The sequence below is a fragment of the Myripristis murdjan genome, chromosome 14, assembly GCF_902150065.1.
Source record: "Myripristis murdjan chromosome 14, fMyrMur1.1, whole genome shotgun sequence".
NCBI classification, from domain to species: domain Eukaryota; kingdom Metazoa; phylum Chordata; class Actinopteri; order Holocentriformes; family Holocentridae; genus Myripristis; species Myripristis murdjan.
Genome location: NC_043993.1, coordinates 37011993 through 37032472, shown reverse-complemented (window position 1 = coordinate 37032472; position 20480 = coordinate 37011993). Strand labels below are relative to the sequence as shown.

General features: G+C 44.9%; 1 pseudogene; it reads left to right on the top strand.

The window, feature by feature from the left end:
- LOC115371223 (NACHT, LRR and PYD domains-containing protein 12-like) overlaps window positions 1–20480 on the top strand; it is an 85692-nt pseudogene that overhangs the window by 42418 nt on the left and 22794 nt on the right.

Below are 20480 nucleotides of genomic sequence, written 5' to 3'. Positions count from 1 at the left end.
CGGGGAAAAGGTGAGGCTGATTAAGACATTTCACACTTTACGCACAGGTTTATTTTTATTTTATTTATTTATTTATTTATTTGGCATTTCTGCTTTATTTGATAGTCACAGTAGAGACAGACAGGGGAGAGAGAGGGGAGCTGAGGTAGGATTCGAACCCCGGTCACTGCATCAGGACTGAGCCCTGGTGCACGGTACGTGCTCTTGGCCGGTGAGCCACCGGGGCCCGACGCATGGCTTTATTGACATGAATACTTTACACACAGAGACAGTCGGGCCTGTCAGAAAGCTCTGAAGCTGCAGTTTAACCAGCAAAAAACAGCAAGTCACTAACTTGAACCACAGACTGGTACTGATGCTGTGAGAAGCCACCCATCGCGCACAGTGCCACTTTGTAGTCTGCTCCCTCAGAATGGATGAATCGAGCGTTGAACCAGGCCACCTCGCCACAATGTTGGTTAGTTGCATTTGCATCACATATGATCTGTACATTGATCGATTAAAAAAATGCTTCCTGTTGACATAAACAAATTTACCTGTGATGGTGCTTTTATAGCAATGTGTGTGTGTGTGTGTGTGTGTGTGTGTGTGTGTGTAGTCAATAGCTCTGATTACATTAGCAATGTCTTCTAATAGCCTACTGCTAAAGCAGCCACTGTTGTTAACAGTATTTTCATCACTTTGCCCATGCTTTTATATCCACTAATCCAGTGTTTCCCAAATTTTTTTTCTGGGGACCCATTTTTTAAAAATGACAAACCACTGCGACCCAAATCACAATGTAGGCTTTATCTATAAATCACAAGCGAACTTGTACATAAATTGCCATTTTTGGCCATTTTTAGTGCCATTTCCACATCACTTCGTCTTAAATAGGTGAAATAGCCATCTCAAAAAGATATAGATTGTTCTCTTGTTGGGTAGTAGTGTCTTTATCCGGGGCTCTCTTTTTGATCAGCCAAGCATCCATTGTGGCTGGCTGCGCGCGAATTACGGCAAAAATATGGCGGAAACACACTATTGGTGATCTGAGCGGAAAGTGCGAGTATGGTTTAAAAAAAATAATTAAAAAAATAATAACAAGCTCCCTCATGTGGTTAAAAGGTGTACTGCAGATATAGATCTTAAATAGGCTAGACTGGACATGGAAGAAATACCGTATTGATCTGAATATAAGACGACCCATCTTTTTCAAGACCCTTTTTTGGAAATATACTTTTTATATGGACATTCTGCGACACCAGCCCATGCTAGCTTTAAACTCAGTGCGGGGTATGTTGAGCTGTGGCAACTTCAAGTGCTTTCTGCTGCATCACAGCCCTCGTAACGGGCAGTCCTTCACTATGTTTCTCATTCACAAAATCGCACACCCTCCTGTCAGTCTCGTTGAATCGACCAGTTTTTGGACCACGAAAAGCCCTTCTTCTCTTTTTTAGCTCTTCTTTCTGAGACCGCCACCATCTCACATTGCACTCATGGCCAGGGTTAAGGGGTTAAGGGATGTTTATTTACTTTGACAGTTTCGGAGGTAACTTCAGAAAGCGTCCAACTGACAGCCGGAGCGGCATGTCAGCTGGCTGCTACATTCAACCGGGTGGCGGCGCACACCGGCCGGCCCACCTGATGCTGGCCGGTGCCTCGGTCGGCACCGCGCCCACCCGGTCAGGTCTGCCGGATCTGACAGGTGCGCGGCGCACACAGACTGCCATATATACCTTTCATCATAAATCAACTTTTGTTTATACGCGGTTGCAGCAGCACAATGGACAGCGACACAGACATCATGGTTGATTACTGATTGCGCAATGCGGCCATTCGCCGGTAATCGCGCTGCGCGCATTAAACGATTTTGCGGAGGCAGGAGGAAAGTTGCATGATTTACGTCGTATCCACGTTCGCGCGCTGCGTGCGTGACCATTCATGTGCTCGTGCATGAACGCCCGTACCGCGCTGGAGCACACCCCTTCCAACCGTGCCAGAGCGGGCAAAGTGTGCTGTATTCAAGCACGGAACATATGCAAGTACAGTACATGTGTATTTGCTTAGACCCCCAATATTAGACGAGGGCGTTTTTTCAGGGCATTTTCAATGGAAAAAACATCGTCTTATATTCAGATCAATACGGTACTACAAATTTATTTGGCGACCCAAATAAAATCTCATGCGACCCACATGTGGGTCGCGACCCAGTATTTGGGAAACACTGCACTAATCTAATCCCAGACACATGTGTAAATGACCTTTAATATAGCCCAGCTTCTTCCCACCATTGTTCTTTTCTTGTGTACTTACCTGATAATTATTTTCTTAAAATTAGTTTATTGTTTATTACGTCATGCTGGATTTCAAGGTTAGCGCTCTTATTTTGAAGAGACTTCCGCCGGAAGTAAGGTAATACGGTGTGAGTTGACGAAAAGAGTTGACTGCATCGAAAAACGGAGAAATGTCTGTACACCAAATGCCACTGTTTTATTCATTTAGCACCTGGTTGATACGGGCACAAGGTTTGTCATGACTCCATTTCAACTTGTGTGTAATGTCGATTTATATTGTGGAGCCTTTTTGTTGTTTTGAAGAGTTTTATGTTAGTTCGTTTTGGCAAGTATTGCAGCTAACTTATATTAGCCCAGTGAACGGCAATTTTTGCTAGCTTAAAAGAGAGCAGCTATCTCCTCTGTAGTTTTCCGTGCTTGCATGGATAAATGCAGCAGTATATATTTGTTTACTGTAATAATTATTTCCAATGTTTAAAATGTATGTGTGACATAAAAGTGACTGCATAAGTAGTTTATTCAAGTTAAAAATCTTTATCTATTGCACTCTATTAAGAGGTTGTCAAAAGGTTAAAAAGGGTTAAAAATCCATAAACAGTCGTATTTCATTGTCATAGATTAAAAACGTGTTTTATTTCATTTTATTTTATAATTTTGTGAATCTATGGCAAAAATAGTAACAGCCCTTATTTTATTATTCTTTGTAACTCTTACGGTGTGTTCAAGTGCGTAAGGAATTCATCAAGCTACAGTGTTTGTTGCATCAAAATAAAAGAAAACACTATGAACCATCAGTTGGAGAGTTTCATTCAGACCATCAATCAACCGGGGATGCTACAGTAAGAGCTTTCACCTCATCAGTCCCACCACGCTCCTGTCCAAGGATGACTGCAGAGGGACTTAATGTGATGGTCTAAGGTTGTGGCACCTACCTGCAAAATGGAAGCATCTGACATCTTACCTCTAGACGATAGAGACTCAGACCAGAAAATGGACACCTGTAAGGACAGTGAAGAGGAAGGACTTCGCCGCTCTGGTCGCCTAAGGATTCCCACGGAGAAGATGCTTGCATTTCAAAGAGAGGAGGCTCACAAAAGGGAGAAAAGGCTCATTCATCTTTATGAACAGTGGAAGGCTCAAGCACGTAAGGCTAGAGAACAGCTTAAGTTAGACATTCCTGAAAACCAGATTGCAGCTCTTATAGACACACTAGAGAAAGAAAAGGACGATGTTATTAGCATCTATGAGGAAATTAGAGATCACATCACTCCATCCAGTGACACAAGACATCGAATCGATGACTGTGATGCAGTGACAAAGGACATTATTAAGATTGCTTATGAAAGAATAGCAGGTATTGATGGAGACTTTGATAGTGAAGCAGTAAAGCAGCGTCTTCATGAGCTGCTAAACAGAGATTATGCTCGCTCCATCTACGGATCTACAGCCTCACCTTCAAGTCGACACTCCAGTAACAAGTCCAGCCAACACTCTGTGAGCTCCATCGTCGCAGCAAAAAGGGCAGACGCTGCAGCGGATTTAGCAGCAAAGGAGGTAGAGTATGAAGTGTTATTGGAGAAGGAAAAACAAAGGGAAAGGATTCAGCTCCTAGAGGAACAACAGAGGAGAGAACTTGAGGTTGGGGTTGGGACCATCGAATGTGTGGCGCCGTGCGAGGTGGCAGCCTGTTGCAGCAGCTCCCGTGTGCGTTGAGAGCCAACAAGCTGAACGTCTTCTTCAACAGGTTCAGCTCACAGCCGTCTGTCTCCCTCACACATCCAGACCCCCACACCCCCCCACCGCATCCACCGCATCCACCCCTCCCCCCTCTCCCCCCTGTGGTGAGCACTCCTGTGCAACACCTCTCCTCCCCCTCCCCCTCTACCTCCTCCTCCACTGAAGACACCAGCACCCTCACCCGCATGACTGTGACTACGGGCCAGGTTAGGAGACAGCTGGAGAGACTCCACCAGAGGAAAGCCGCAGGACCTGATGGTATCAGCCCCAGGATCCTGAGGACCTGTGCCAGCCAGCTGTCTTCTGTCATCCAACACCTCTACAACCTGAGCCTGAGTCAGGAGAGAGTCCCGGTGCTGTGGAAGACGTCCTGCCTGGTTCCTGTCCCAAAAAAGTCGACTCCATCGGACCTCAATGACTACCGACCAGTTGCCCTCACATCTCATCTGATGAAGGTGCTGGAGAGGCTGGTCTTGGCCCACCTGAGGCCGCAGGTGAAGGAGCGGCTAGACCCTCTACAGTTTGCCTACCAGCCCCATTTGGGAGTTGATGACGCCGTCATCTACCTGCTGCAACGAGCTCATATGCATCTGGATGGTGGTGGCAGCACTGTGAGAATCACATTCTTTGATTTCTCCAGTGCTTTCAACACCATCCAGCCACTGCTGCTGAGTGAGAAGCTGCGGGTGATGGGTGTCGACACCTCCATTGTCTCCTGGATTACTGAGTACGTTTACTTGCACACCATATTCCGGTTCGGCTCAATATTCCGGTTAAGGTAACTGCGCCGTGGCAACTGGAATATTCCGTTTACATGTCACTTGGCATGCCCCCGAGTTTCGGCGTATTCCACTCTCTGACGTAATGCGACACTCAGCCGCGGGGGGCAGCAGTACGCGTATAGGCGTCTGGTCTGCCGGAAAAACAGACGAAGAAGTCTTCTTCCTCGTCTTCGTCTTATTTTTCTTCTTCTTCTGTCTCTATTTCTATGTTTTCTCCCATCGATATACTCCGTGATATTTAAGTCTTTCATTAGCTGAAGGTGGACTGCAGTCTCCTGGCTCTTGCTGCTGTTCGCCCTGCCGTTTTCCCCGCTTGCAGGTAACCATAGCAACAAAGACGCCACAGAATTCCTTGTGAGTCGAGCATGCGCAGTCGTGACTGAATATTCCGGTTCGGGGAGTTTTCCGACTAAGGTGGTTACATGCCCCAATATTCCGGTTGGAACAGGAATATTCCAGGGGTCTTATTCGGAATTCTCTCCAACCGGAATATGACCTTAATCGGGTTCGGTGCGTGTTTACATGACACGTGCGCAACCGGAATATTGCGAATATTCCGGTTAATACAGGAATAAGGTGTGCATGTAAACGTGCTCACTGACTACCTGACAGGCAGGCCACAGTTTGTTCGTCTGGGCAGTGTTCTGTCTGACGCGGTGGTCAGTGATACAGGAGCTCCACAGGGGACTGTACTGTCCCCTTTCCTTTTCACCTTATACACCACAGACTTTCAGTACAACTCCGAGTCATGCCACCTGCAGAAATTTTCTGATGACTCGGCTGTTGTTGGGTGTGTAAGTGAGGGAAGGGAAGGGGAGTACAGAGCAGTGGTAGATAACTTTGTGGAGTGGGCTGGACCCAATCACCTGAGGCTGAATGTCAACAAGACCAGAGAGATGGTGATTGACTTCAGGAAGAAGAGGACGGCTTCACAGTCACTGTGTATTCTGGGAGAGGATGTGGAGGAGGTGGAGGACTACAAGTACCTGGGCGTCAACATCAACAACAGACTGGACTGGAAATCCAACACCGAAGCTGTGTACAAGAAGGGGATGAGCAGACTCTACTTCCTGAGGAAGCTGAGATCCTTCAATGTGTGCAGCAAGATGTTGGAGATCTTCTATCAGTCTGTTGTGGCCAGCGTAATCTTCTTCGCCGTGGTTTGTTGGGGGAGCAGCATCGGAGCCAGCGACACCAACAGACTCAATAAACTGATCAGGAGGGCTGGCTCCGTGATCGGCTGCAAACTGGACACTTTGGAGGCTGTGGTGGAGAGGAGGACACTGAACAAACTGTTAACCATCATGGATAACCCTGACCACCCTCTCCACCACACACTGGACAGACAGCGGAGCTCCTTCTCCAACAGATTGTTACAGCTCCGCTGTCGAAGGGACAGATACAGGAAATCATTCCTGCCACAAGCCATCACACTGTACAACAAATCACATCTGTCAGACAGAGACTTGCAACTGTCTGCTGTATAGTTCTGTTCTTAACACTGCATTACCAGCACCTTAACTGTTTTTGTACTTATTGTACATCACCTAGCACCTTAACTGTGTATTTACTATCCATCACCCAGCACCTTAACTGTTTTTGTACTTATTGTACATCACCCAGCACCTTAACTGTGTATTTATTATCCATCACTCAGCACCTTAACTGTTTATTTATTATTTATTATCTGTATATTACAGCCTAAGTTAATATACACTCACACTGTTTTTCAGACTGGAGGGGAAGTGGATTCCTTAAGAGGCTGAATCAAGGCGGTCAGTTCCTTGTCCCAGTCCCGGGCGTTCAGGTTCTGCCACTTGGTTCTTAGTCTCCTGGTTTCATACTAACTCTCCTTATCTATACAATCTATACAATCATGTATATACTTCAGCACCATCTGTATATTGTCATACTCATTCCATATGTATATTTTCACATCTCGTATCTCCTTTCCTTAGGTTAGCCCTTATTGTATTTTTTGAGTCTTTAGTCTTTATAGTCTTTATTGTATATTTTTAGCCTTTATTCTTTTTTTAGTTAACCTTATTGTATGTTTCTACTGTTGCTGCTGGAACACCAGAATTTCCCTGGTTGGGATCAATAAAGTATATCTATCTATCTATCTATCTATCTATCTTGAAGCTCAGAAACGTGAGTTGGAAAGATTAAAGGCAGAAAAAGACATTAGAGCTGCACGAGCTAGACTTGTAACCTATAACCAGGAAATAATGCAAGAAGTCAGCGTCCTTTCTGCTGACCACAACATTAGGGACCAACAACCTGTGTCTTCAGCTCCCATCCAACAGCCCAACAATGTCACAGTAACAGCATCACCTCCACAGACAGATGTGACTTACCTGGCTCGAGCAGTCCAAGATAGCATAACTCTGAACAGGCTCCCGATGCCAGAGCCATCTGTATTCATTGGTGACCCGATCCAATTCATTGAGTGGAAAGCTTCATTCATATCACTTATAGACAAAAGAAACATTTCTTCAGCTGACAAATTGCATTATTTGAGAAAATATGTGGGAGGCCCAGCCCGAAAGACACTTGATGGCATCTTCTATAGAAGTGATGATGAAGCCTATAAGGACGCATGGAACCGTCTCAATGACAGGTATGGTCAGCCCTTCATTATACAGAGAGCATTTAGAGAGAAACTGTCACACTGGCCAAAGATCCAGCCAAAAGATGCTCACGGACTAAGGACATTTGCTGATTTCCTTCATTCATGTCAGGAAGCCATTCCTCATGTTAAAGGGCTTGATATTTTGAATGATTGTGAAGAGAATCAAAAACTGGTCCAAAAGCTGCCGGACTGGACAGCAGCTCAGTGGAACCGAAAAGTCACTCAATACATGAAAGACAGGCAGGAGTTTCCTGACTTCCAGGATTTTGTTGCCTTCATGTTGATGGAGGCTGAAATAGCCTGTAATCCTATCACTTCATTCCATGCTCTCCACTCATCAGAGTCCAGCCCAGAGAAACGTCATGTGAGAGAAAGGAAGCCCAAATCCAGTGTTCTCAGCACACAAACAGTTACAGAGACTGAAACTCAAGGGCAGTTAAGAACTGGTTTAAAGCCTCCATGTATGCTCTGTCAAGACAGCAAACATCGTCTGCACTGTTGTCCTGAGCTCAAAAGGAAACCTCTGGAGGAGAGGCGAAAATATGTTAAGGAAAGGAAACTCTGTTATGGCTGTCTGAAACCAGGCCACAATGCAAAAGACTGCCGACACCGACACTCATGTGACAGCTGTAAAGGAAGACATCCTACTCTTCTCCATGATGACAGCTATGCTAAAACCAACACCATGTCAGTCTCAAATCAGAGCAGCACAGATGAAGCAACCACATTGTCTCTCAGGGCTCTAGTTTCGCAGACCTGGCGAGGCGCGGGCGCAGCTGCGCTGCGCTGCGCCAACTGGGTGTGGCCAAGTGGATTTTGCAAGTTTGGCACGCCGTGCGCCCTGGCGCATCTACTGCGCCGTTCCTCCTACCGGCGCAAGGGAGGAGAGAAGGCGTGGTGTGGGTTTGACACAGCCGATTCACTTTAAACCAATCAAATGAGCCCCTGTCCTCGCCTTTAAAATGCGCTGCGCGAAGGCGTAATGGTAGTCTACACATTTGACATGGACGAAGAGAGCAGCCGCATCACACACTCTGAACAGTGCTGAGGCCAGTCTTGGCTGCTGCAATGCTGCTGGAGCTACCTGCCATCCATCTATCCACCCATCCATCCATCCATCCATCCATGCATCTATCCTTAAATTCGTCTTCCTGAGTCCCCTGTCTTTCCATTACCTGCCTGCCTCGCATCTCTTTTTTTCCAGCTCTGTCACCGTCTGTTAAAGTTATTGATTTTTACGAGCAAATATAAATTTTACTGTGAAGCTTATCCTCACTAGGGTCGCGGGGGGGGGGGGGGGGGGGAGCCTATCCCAGCGCTCATAGGGCGAAGGCAAGGAAACACCCTGGAGTCCATCGCAGGGCAAATCAGGGTTTCCGTTAGAAAAAATTGGCACCAGACAACGTGACCGGCAGGTTTTCAATTTACCGGACAAATGTTTGAAATTCCGGTCAAATATTAACTGAATTTATTGAGCTTAAACTTATATGCAGGCTATATAAGAATGATATCAAGGCATGTCAATTTATAGCGTAATCTTTTCATTGAAAAGCAGGCTGTATCAAATAAAATTAGTGCCGTCAATTGACTCACGTGCGTAACGTCTAAAATAAATAAATAAATATTGCACAAGCCTGTGCTCTTTTAACATGAACATTGTATACAATTGCAACTACAATTTGCAAACAAAAAAATGGGCTCATATCATTTTAATAACGAGGCGTGCTGCCAACTTGAAATCAAATAGATGCAATAAAAACTCAATTCAGCAGCTGAATTAAAATCTCTCCGCAACTTGCAATGCGCATCAGTCTTGTGACCTTGTTCTCCTCCAGGCGACTTCGCTGCGTTGTTTTGATCCGGTTCTGCAGAAAAAAACCCTCTCTCTCCCTCTGGTACACCGGAGCAGTGGCGGTTCTGCCTATGTTGCCGCTCTAGGCGAAATTACTGGCTTGCGCACTTTCATGTTACTACTCCAACCAGGGCAGCATCAGTCGGCATCAGGCGAGCCGGCACTGGTCAGCATTAAGCCGCTCACCTGTCAGATCCGGCAGACCAGACCGGGTGGGCGTGGTACCGGCTGGTGCCGCGGCCGGCCCGCCTGATGCCGACTGATGGTACTGATGGCGATTTTTTTTTTCTCGTGCGCCCCCAAGTAGATTGCGCCCTGGGCGGTTGCCCACACTGCCCATAGCAAAAACCGTCCCTGCACCGGAGACAGGGATCACGCAGTCTATTTTTTTTTTTTAATTATAAATAAAATTACGTGGAAATTGACTGTTTTAATAAAATTCAAATTGTGAATATTTTCACTGGACATTTAAAAATTACCGGACTTTGGCAGATTTTACCAGTCATAGTCCGGTAATGAAAACCCAGAGTGGAATATTTATGGAAGAAGAACTGTGTAGTTAACACAAGCAGCGCCAGACACCATGACTGGAAAAAAGACATCACGGTACTGGATACATTGTTCGACTGACAGGTGATCAGGTTGGGTTTCCATTACGCTGCCAAACGGTGCCAATCTCCTTTGATCTGACATCAGTTGTGACGGGACAGTCGATATGGAGATACATTTATGTGCTGATTGAGATAGTAGCATTGAATAGTGGTTTTTGTGGGTATTTATTGCATTGTTAATCTGTGAGGTTTTGGTGACGTGTGCGCACTGCCCGCCTGTGAGCCAAACTTCCACTGCGCCAGCCACGCTGCGCCTTGCGCTGAAAGTAGACGTGGTTTCAGGAGGCGAGCTTTTGGCGCACCTCGGCGAAGCCGTTTGGCACGAAACTGTCACTGCGCCAAGCTGAATCTGTCGACACCTCCCCCTGCTGCGCCGCCACTCCCATCTCGGCGCAGATCCGTCTGCGAAACTTGGAAACCGTTCGCCTCGCGCGTTGCGCTGGTCGAAACTAGCTCTGCGTGGGGTGCGCCTCACTGCGCCACCCTGCGCTGCGCCGGGAAACTAGAGCCCTCAGTGTGGAGACTGAGGAACCATCTGCTAACACCTCAATGATTGTACCAGTGTGGGTTTCCTCTGTCAGCAATCCAGGTATGGAAAAACTTGTTTATGCTCTGCTTGATACACAAAGTGAGACGGTTTTCATTTACCAAGAAGTTAGCAACAGCTTACATACCAAAACACATCCTGTTCGGCTGAAACTGACCACAATGATAGGAAAGGATGCTATAATGCACAGCCAAAGGGTCTCAGGTCTCAGAGTGAGAGGCTACAACTCCACAGTCCACATTGATCTCCCTCTTGCCTACACCAAAGACTGTATACCAGCGAATAGAACACATATTCCTACCTGTGATACGGCAAGGCACTGGAATCATCTTACCGCAATAGCAGATGAAATTCCACCACAGCTGGAGTCTGAAGTTGGTCTTTTAATCGGATACAACTGCTCAAGGGCACTAGCACCGCGGCAAGTAATGTGAGTTCCAAAGGAACACTCACGGCCACTATGAGATGCCACTCCCCTTCAAAGAGAGACCTCACCTGCCAGACAATAAGCAACTAGCCATTGTTCGGCTCAGTCATCTCAAAAGAAAGCTGCTGAAAGATGATAAGTACAAAGAGCACTATGTGAACTTTATGAGTGAGATTATTGAAAAGGGTGATGCAGAGGAAGTTCATGATCAGGGGAAGGAAGGAGAGAAGTGGTACATTCCTCACCACGGAGTCTACCACTCCAAAAAACCTGAGAAACTCTGTGTGGTTTTTGATTGCTCGGCCAAGTACAGGGGAACTAGCCTGAATGACCATCTTCTGTCAGGCCCGGACCTGCTGAATAATCTGACTGGTGTGCTCCTCAGATTCAGACAGCACCATATAGCTTTGATGTGTGACATCGAAAAGATGTTTCATCAGTTTCACGTGCATGCAGCTGACAGAGACTATTTGCGTTTCCTCTGGTGGAGAAATGGCGACTTTAATGCGAAACCACAGGAGTTCCGCATGAAAGTTCATCTCTTTGGTGCGGCGTCATCACCAGGATGCGCCAAATATGGACTGAAGCAACTTGCTAAGGACAACGAGAACCTGTTACCCCTTGGCTCACAGTTTATCATGAAAGACTTCTATGTTGACGACGGTGTTACCAGCATAGCAAGTGCAAATGAAGCCATTCAGCTTCCAAAGGAGGCCCAGAAGCTCTGCACTATGGGTGGTCTGAGACTGCATAAGTTTGTATGTAACAACAGATCAGTGCTGGAGACTATACCTCTGTCTGAGCGTGCCACTGAAGTGAAGGCTCTGGACCTGGCCTTTGGTGATTCAACTTTGGAGAGAGCCTTAGGTATTCACTGGCAAATTGAATCTGACACTTTCACATTCCGTGTCTGCCTAAAAGACCAGCCAGCAACACGACGTGGCATACTATCCACAGTTGCTTCCCTTTATGACCCTCTGGGGTTTGTTGCCCCTTTCTTGCTCTTTGGGAAAAGGGTGCTGCAGGAAATGTGTAGGCACGGCACAGGGTGGGATGACCCCCTTCCCAGTGAACTGCAACCAGTGTGGGAACGATGGAAGAATGATCTCACAAATTTGGAGAAAATCACCATACCACGCTGCTACATGCCCGCTGGATTTGGACAAGTCTTGAGAAAGGAGTTACACCACTTCTCCGATGCGAGCACTTATGGCTACGGCCAGTGTTCATATTTGAGACATGTAAATGAAGATGGGACTGTGCACTGTGCTCTGGTCATGGGAAAGTCCAGAGTAGCTCCGATTAAAGTCACACCTATCCCCAGACTAGAGCTGACAGCTGCTGTTGTATCAGTCGCAGCAAGCAACACCCTAAAGGAGGAGCTTTGTCTCGCAGATATTGATGAATATTTCTGGACTGACTCCAAAGTAGTTCTCGGCTACATCAACAATGAGGCGCGCCGTTTCCACACGTTTGTGTCAAACCGGATACAGAAAATCCATCTCAGCACGGCCCCTCAGCAGTGGAGATATGTCTCCACAAACAATAACCCTGCAGACCTTGCCTCTAGAGGCTCAAGTGCAAGTGAGATCCTTACATCCAGCTGGTTAAAAGGGCCTCAGTTCTTATGGGAGAGAGAGATACCTCCAGTTGCGGATGTCATCACAGAAATACAGATTGGAGATCCTGAAGTCAAGAGGATTCAGACACTAAACACACAGACATTGGAGCAAGTGAGTCTTTCTGACCGCTTGTCAAGGTTCTCTTCATGGATGAAAGCTACTCAAGCTGTCGCTCGTCTCATTCGTTGGGCCAGAGGAGATAAGTCAACCAATCACAGCACTGTACAGGAACGAGAGGATGCACGGCTCATCATCTTAAAGGACTTACAAAGACAGGTGTACCTAGAAGAGATAAAACTGCTCAGTAAAGCAACTCGGCTTTCTTCTCAGAGCAAACTGCATCAGCTGGATGCCTTTCTTGATCAAGATGGACTTCTCAAGGTGGGAGGAAGGCTAAAAAATGCATCTCTCCCTACTTCATTGAAACATCCAGTGATCATACCAAAAGAGCATCCCATCACCAAGTCAATAATAGCTCATCATCATGAGAACGTTCGACATCAAGGAAAATGTTTGACCATTAATGACATCAGATCGAATGGATACTGGATCCCAGGAATCCACAGAGCGGTGGCAGCACATCTGCATCATTGTGTTACATGTAGGAAACTCAGAAGGCAAGGCAAGGCAAGGCAAGTTTATTTATATAGCACAATTTAACACAAGGTAATTCAAAGTGCTTTACAGAAACATTAAAAGCAACAAGACACAAATTAAAACAATAAAAACAGTCAATAAAAAGGGAAATAAAAATTTAGAATGATAGCAATAATAAAATACAGTAACATAAAATAATAAAATAACATAAAATAACAACAGGCTCAGTACACTGCCTGAGCTAGACGGCCAAGGGCCCAGGCCGTGATAGCCTATATCACGCCTGCGACTCCTTGCCACCAGACTAGAAAAAATTTGAGTTTAAATTCAAAACCAGCTCTGTCAGAGATTTCAGCTAGTATCTCTTGTCCCTGGCTCTGAACCATCAGGAATTTGGTTGGTCGGGTCTGTTTTTTTTTTTGTATGGGACGTCGCCCTTAATATACATCACACTATTTGCTCTTGAGTCCTTCACTCAGAGTCTTACAGTCCCGCCGGACACAGGTTCCACACTCTGGTCTTATTCAGATCGTAATGAACTCTAAAGATCCATCACAGGACGTCTCCCTTCTAGATCTGAATTCACAGCCTGCTCCCCAGTGTCGAGTCACAGCAGTAGCTGACTCAGACTTCCCGGTCACCCCCCGCAGGGATGCCGACAGCCCAACCTCTTAATTCCTTAGACTCTGAAACCTCTCCTATTAGAGATTTCAGCCCGGACTCAGTCCTCAGCCCTGGAATCTCTGACATTTGCTGCTGATTTAACAATAAACCTAAGTAAAACAGTCAGGATATGAAACAAAGTAAGAAAAATAAAAGGCATAAATAAACAGTGCGTAGTTTAAAAGTACGGGCAGTACAACAGGTAGTCCTTGGAGTGCGGAGGAGGCATAAATCAACAGTGTGTAGTTAAAAAGTACAGGCAATACAACAGGCAAGTATTTAATCTAACAGAACGCTTCAGTGAACAGTAGTGTTAGCCCTGATTTAAAGGAGCTGACAGACTGAGCAGACCTCAGATCTACAGGAAGTTTGTTCCATAGGTGAGGAGCATAGTAACTGAATGCTGCCTCACCTTGCTTGGTTCTTGTTCTTGGAACACACAACAAACCAGTTCCAGATGACCTAAGGGGTCTAGATGCATCGTAGGGAACCAGTAGATCAAGCATATATTTTGGTCTGAGACCATTCAGGGCTTTGTAGACCAGCAGTAAGATTTTAAAATCTATCCTTTGACTCACAGGAAGCCAGTGTAGCGATTTAATGACCGGTGTAATATGGTCCAGTTTCCTGGTGTTTGTAAGGACTCTGGCGGCAGCGTTCTGAATCAGCTGCAGCTGTCTGATTGATTTTTTGTTAAGGCCTGTAAATATGCCATTGCAATAGTCCAACCTACTAAAAATGAATGCATGAATAAGTTTTTCCATGTCTTGTTTAGACAGAAACCCCTTAATTCTAGCAATGTTTTTCAGGTGGTAATAGGCAGATTTAGTGATAAACTTTAAATGGCTGTTGAGGTTCAGGTCTGAGTCAATGATAACACCAAGATTTCTGGCTTGATTCGTAGCTGTCAGTGACATAGAGCCAAGGTGAGCGCTGATCTTTGCCCTTTCATTTTTTGGGCCAAAAATTAATACTTCTGTCTTTTCTGGATTTTGCTGGAGAAAATTCTGGCACATCCAGTCATTGATTTGATGAATACAGTTACTCAATGAGAGTAAGGGACTGGTCATGTGATGACACTGAGATATAGAGTTGTGTGTCATCGGCATATGTATGATAGGAGATGTTGTGATGTTCCATAATCTGGGCTAGGGGTAGCATATAGATGTTGAATAGAAGTGGTCCAAGAATGGACCCTTGAGGAACCCCACATGTGATTGTGGTTCGCTCAGATTTATGGTTACCAACTGACACAAAAAAGTCCCTATCTTGTAAGTAAGATTTGAACCATTGTAGCACAGTGCCGGTGAGTCCCACCCACTTTTCCAATCTGCTAAGTAGAATATTATGATCAACTGTATCAAATGCAGCACTGAGATCTAGTAATACCAGGTCTCAGTGCTGTGGTGTGGCCGAAATCCAGATTGAAATCTGTTAAAAAGATTGTTTTGCATCATAAAAGTATGGATTTGCTGGAAGACAACCCTTTCAATGATTTTCCCCAAAAATGGCAGATTTGATATTGGCCTATAGTTACTAATTGTTGTGGCATCCAGATTTGATTTTTTTAGAAGAGGTTTTATTACTGCAGTTTTCAAGGCCTGGGGAAACTGGCCTGCTTTAAGAGAAGTAATTATTATCTGCAGTACATCCGGAGCTATGCAGTTAAAAATGGTTTTAAAAAAGTTTGAAGGCAGAATATCAAGGCAGCATGTTGTGGGCTTTAATTTTGAAACCGTTTCTGTTAGAGTTGTGTAATCAAGGAGGCTAAAATGTCCTAGATTAACCGGAGAACAGGAAGGCACAAGTGTTATCATTCCTGAGCTGGAACTGCACACTGCCTGTCTTATCTGCAATATTTTGTTTGTGAAGAAGGCTGCAAAGTCATTACATGACTTGTTGGACAGTAGTTCAGGAGGGAGTGATGCTGTGGGGTTGGTCAGTCTGTCCACAACAGAAAAAAGTGTGCGGGCATTATTACTGTTTCTATTGATAATCTCTGAGAAATATGATTGCCTTGCATTCTTCAGTTCCTGGTTATAGTTGCGAAGACTCTCTTTATAAATTTCGTAATGTACCTGGAGTTTGTTTTTTCGCCACCTGCGTTCAGCTTGTCGACATAATCTTTTGTGTTCTTTAACCAGTGTGGCGTTTCTCCAGGGTGCCTTTTTTCTTCCTGACAGAACTTTGGTCTTAATTGGGGCAATGGAATCAATAACAGTCATAACATTGGAGCTAAAACTGTTTACAAGGTCATCAACTAGAGCTGAGGGCAGGGTTGGTGATGGTGTAAAACCCTGGGTGAATAATGCACAGGTGTTATCATTTGTTATGTAACGCTTTCTGATCACTTCTGCTTCACTTTTCATATTATTAGCAGAGGTGGTCATTTTGAACAAAACACAGTAATGGTCAGATAAAGCGACATCGTTCACCACAACCTCATAGATATTAAGACCTTTGGAAATAATTAGATCTAATATGTGCCCTCTGTTATGTGTTGATTCTGTGACATGCTGAGAAAGCCCAAAGTTATCCAGGATATTTAACAGTTCCTTAGCACACCCATCTGTAAGGTTATCAACATGAATGTTAAAATCTCCCACTAAAAGAACACAGTCAAAATCCATGCACACAATAGACAGCAATTTTGCAAACTCATCAGAAAACCTTGCATTATATTTGGGCGGTCTGTAGATGGTCACTAAAATTGCTCGACAGGGGGATTTTAACTGAGTGGCAACATATTCAAAGGAGTCAAACTGACCATAAAACATTTGCCTACACTGGAAGCTGTCCTTGAACAGAGTGGCAACTCCGCCTCCTCTCTTGTGTATTCTCGCTTCACTAAAGAAACTAAAATTTGGAGGGGCTGTCTCAATCAAAACTGCGGCACTATTTTCCTGACCTAGCCACGTTTCAGTTAGAAACATAAAATCAAGTTTGTGCTTGTTAATAAAATCATTGACTATGAAGGATTTACCAGCCAGAGACCTGATATTTAGAAGTGCTAATTGTGAAATGTTATCTGGTCTATGTTTAGAGACAGACTGTGACTGACATGAGATACATATCAGATTTGATGGGTTGGCCGTCCTTGATTTCCTGCAAGTGTTTTTATTTTTGCCATGCCGCTGGCTGTGTGAAATTGCCGGCATAAGGGGGAAAGCGGCATGGTGACTGTCCTATCTCTTCTTTTCTTGACATTCTGGCTGGGACAAAGACAATCTCTGCAGGCTTCTTGTAATGTGGAGGACAGAGTCGCAGGCCATGACGTCATCATTATGGGAGGCGGTTGTTGTTGTGGGAGCAGTAACTGTCTCTCTGGCTGCTCCCTGTGTGCTGACCTTCCTGCTTATCAGTGCATATATGTTCTGATAAGACGACTCGATGGTGTGGCGTATGTTGGACCCAAGATGTCTGGAGCCAAGGTTGTTTGGGTGAATCCCGTCTGGCATGAAGCGGCTTTTTATGTTCCAAAAAATATTAAAATTGTCAATAAATCCAACCTGTTGCTCGAGACAGGCTGATGACAGCCATGTGCTTAAGCCAAGGAGTCTGCTGAAGGACTCGCAACCTCTGCCGAGTGTTGGGATAGGTCCAGAGATGAAAGACACTCCTGAGTGAAGTTTTTTTAAGTGTTTCCAACAAAAACAAAAAGTCTTTCTTTAGGGTCTCAGACCCAGATTTATTCTTGAGGATGTCAAATGAGCCAGCATGAATAACAATCTTCTTAATATGTGGCCGTGTAGACATGATGTCAGGTAGCATAGCTGCCACTTCTCTGACTGATGTGTTATTCACAGTTAGATTTTCAGTCCTGGCCATTTCCACCTGCCTCGTTATAGAATCCCCAAGCAGAATAGTGTCTATCTTCTTAGCTTTGTTTTTAGCGGATTGCTCTCTGGCTCTCGGCCTGGCACTGGCTTGTGACCCACTAACTTTGTTATTGTTCAGTCTCATAGTCTCACCTTTATGAGTTGAGGGACTCTTTTTCCTTCGTCGCTGCTCTGTTTCCGTGGTGTGTGCGGGGGGGGACACAGAGCCGTCCACACGGGGGGGCTGCAGGCAGAGGAAGACTCCCGGACTGGGGAGACGTGGGATGGGCTGCATCATCCTTGAGCTCGTCGGAGTCCGGCGCTTCGAGCCGTGATGACAGAGGCTCAAATCTGTTGGAGAGGCTGAGGTGGGATGAGAGACCAAGTGAAGTCCTTTTTTTGCCCCTTACCACCACCTCCGACCATTGCAGCTTACGACGGGGCGTTGAGCTGCTGGGCTCCGGAAGAGAAGAGGCAGGATCCCAGGCTACTGTGTCCTGAAGAGCAGCTTTTAACGATGAGATCTGTAGAGACTGCTCATGAGCCACGTTCAGCGTGTTTGACAGCAGCTCAGATTGGGACTTGAGTTCCGCTGAGAGCTTTCGGATGTCTTTTCTGAGGTTGGCAATAATCCTGTCTTTCCTAACGAGTTGGTTTTCATCTGGAGGGCTGGATGTAGCCATCTGCTTAGCAAACCAAGCTAAGTTGCTACAGGCAGTCTGACTGTGACCGAGTAAAGTCACTCTTCAATGGCGGTAAAAATGGTAAAAATAAATAAAAGCCCCACAGAAAGTTATGTGGTGATAGAAAATGATTAAAAATGATTAAAAGCTTAAGTAAAGTAAGTAAAGGAGAGAAAAGCAGAGAGCAAAGCAGAGAGCAAAGAGCGGTGCGACTGCACTCCTCCGCACGCAGAAGAGTCACAGAAGAGCAGCGGATGGCAGATTTGCCAGCAGAGCGTGTCGACCCATCACCACCTTTCACCTTCTGTGTTATGGACTGTTTCGGCCCGTTTCTCACCCAGCAAGGCCGCAAAGTGCAGAAACGATATGGTCTCCTTTTTACATGCCTTTGCTGTCGAGCCATTCACATTGAAATGTTGGATGACATGTCAACAGACGCTTTCATTAATGGACTCCGCTGTTTCATTGCCATAAGAGGAGCAGTACGTCAGATAAGATCTGATCAGGGAACAAATTTTGTTGGAGCTAAACATGAACTAAATGAAGCTCTCAAACAAGTGGATGCAGATCGTTTGACCACATTTTTGGCTGAGAAGCAGTGTGATTTCATCATGAACGCTCCCCATTCAAGCCATGCAGGAGGCGTATGGGAGAGACAAATTAGAACGGTGAGGAATGTGCTTCGTTCCACTCTTTCACTCTCATCAGGCAGGCTGGATGACGCCTCTCTGCGGACATTCTTATATGAGGCTATGGCTATTGTGAACAGTCGTCCACTGACAGTCAATAACTTGAGTGATCCAGACAGTCCAGAGCCACTAACGCCTAATCACCTGCTCACCACAAAACCAATCATAGCCTTACCACCTCCTGGCAGATTCATCAGAGAGGACATGTATGCTCGTAAGAGGTGGCGTCATGTTCAATATCTTGCGGAGCAATTCTGGAGTCGGTGGAGAAGAGAATACCTCTTTAATATTGCTACCAGACAACGCTGGCATACTCCAAGGAGAAACCTCAGAGTTGGCGACATTGTCATGGAGAGGGCGGACGATCTGCCGCGGAATGAGTGGAAGCTGGCCAAAGTTGTAGAGACATTGACTGATACAGATGGACTTGTAAGAAGAGTAAAGATTCGTTTTGGAGACAAGAAGATGGGAAAGGAGGGACAGCACTCTGGCAAGCCGCCTATTGTAGAACGCCCGGTGCAGAAGCTGATCCTGCTTCTAGAGACTGATTAAACCCCACATCACTCCAAAACCATATCCTTTACAGTATTAAAAGTTTTAGTTATGGACATTCTTATAGACTCAAATCTTGAAGGTTAAAGGTCATATTGTGTTTAGAAATTATTCATGCTTTACATTCCATATTGTAATGAAAATCACTCATAATTTGGTGGGAGTGTAAATGACCTTTAATATAGCCCAGCTTCTTCCCACCATTGTTCTTTTCTTGTGTACTTACCTGATAATTATTTTCTTAAAATTAGTTTATTGTTTATTACGTCATGCTGGATTTCAAGGTTAGCGCTCTTATTTTGAAGAGACTTCCGCCGGAAGTAAGGTAATACGGTGTGAGTTGAAAAGGGTTGACTGCACGGAAAAACGGAGAAATGTCTGTACACCAAATGCCACTGTTTTATTCATTTAGCACCTGGTTGATACGGGCACAAGGTTTGTCATGACTCCATTTCAACTTGTGTGTAATGTCGATTTATATTGTGGAGCCTTTTTGTTGTTTTGAAGAGTTTTATGTTAGTTCGTTTTGGCAAGTATTGCAGCTAACTTATATTAGCCCAGTGAACGGCAGTTTTTGCTAGCTTAAAAGAGAGCAGCTATCTCCTCTGTAGTTTTCCGTGCTTGCATGGATAAATGCAGCAGTATATGTTTGTTTACTATAATAATTATTTCCAATGTTTAAAATGTATGTGTGACATAAAAGTGACTGCATAAGTAGTTTATTCAAGTTAAAAATCTTTATCTATTGCACTCTATTAAGAGGTTGTCAAAAGGTTAAAAAGGGTTAAAAATCCATAAACAGTCATATTTCATTGTCATAGATTAAAAACGTGTTTTATTTCATTTTATTTTATAATTTTGTGAATCTATGGCAAAAATAGTAACAGTAGTTATAGTTGTAGTCTTATAGTTATTTTATTATTCTTTGTAACTCTTACGGTGTGTTCAAGTGCGTAAGGAATTCATCAAGCTACAGTGTTTGTTGCATTAAAATA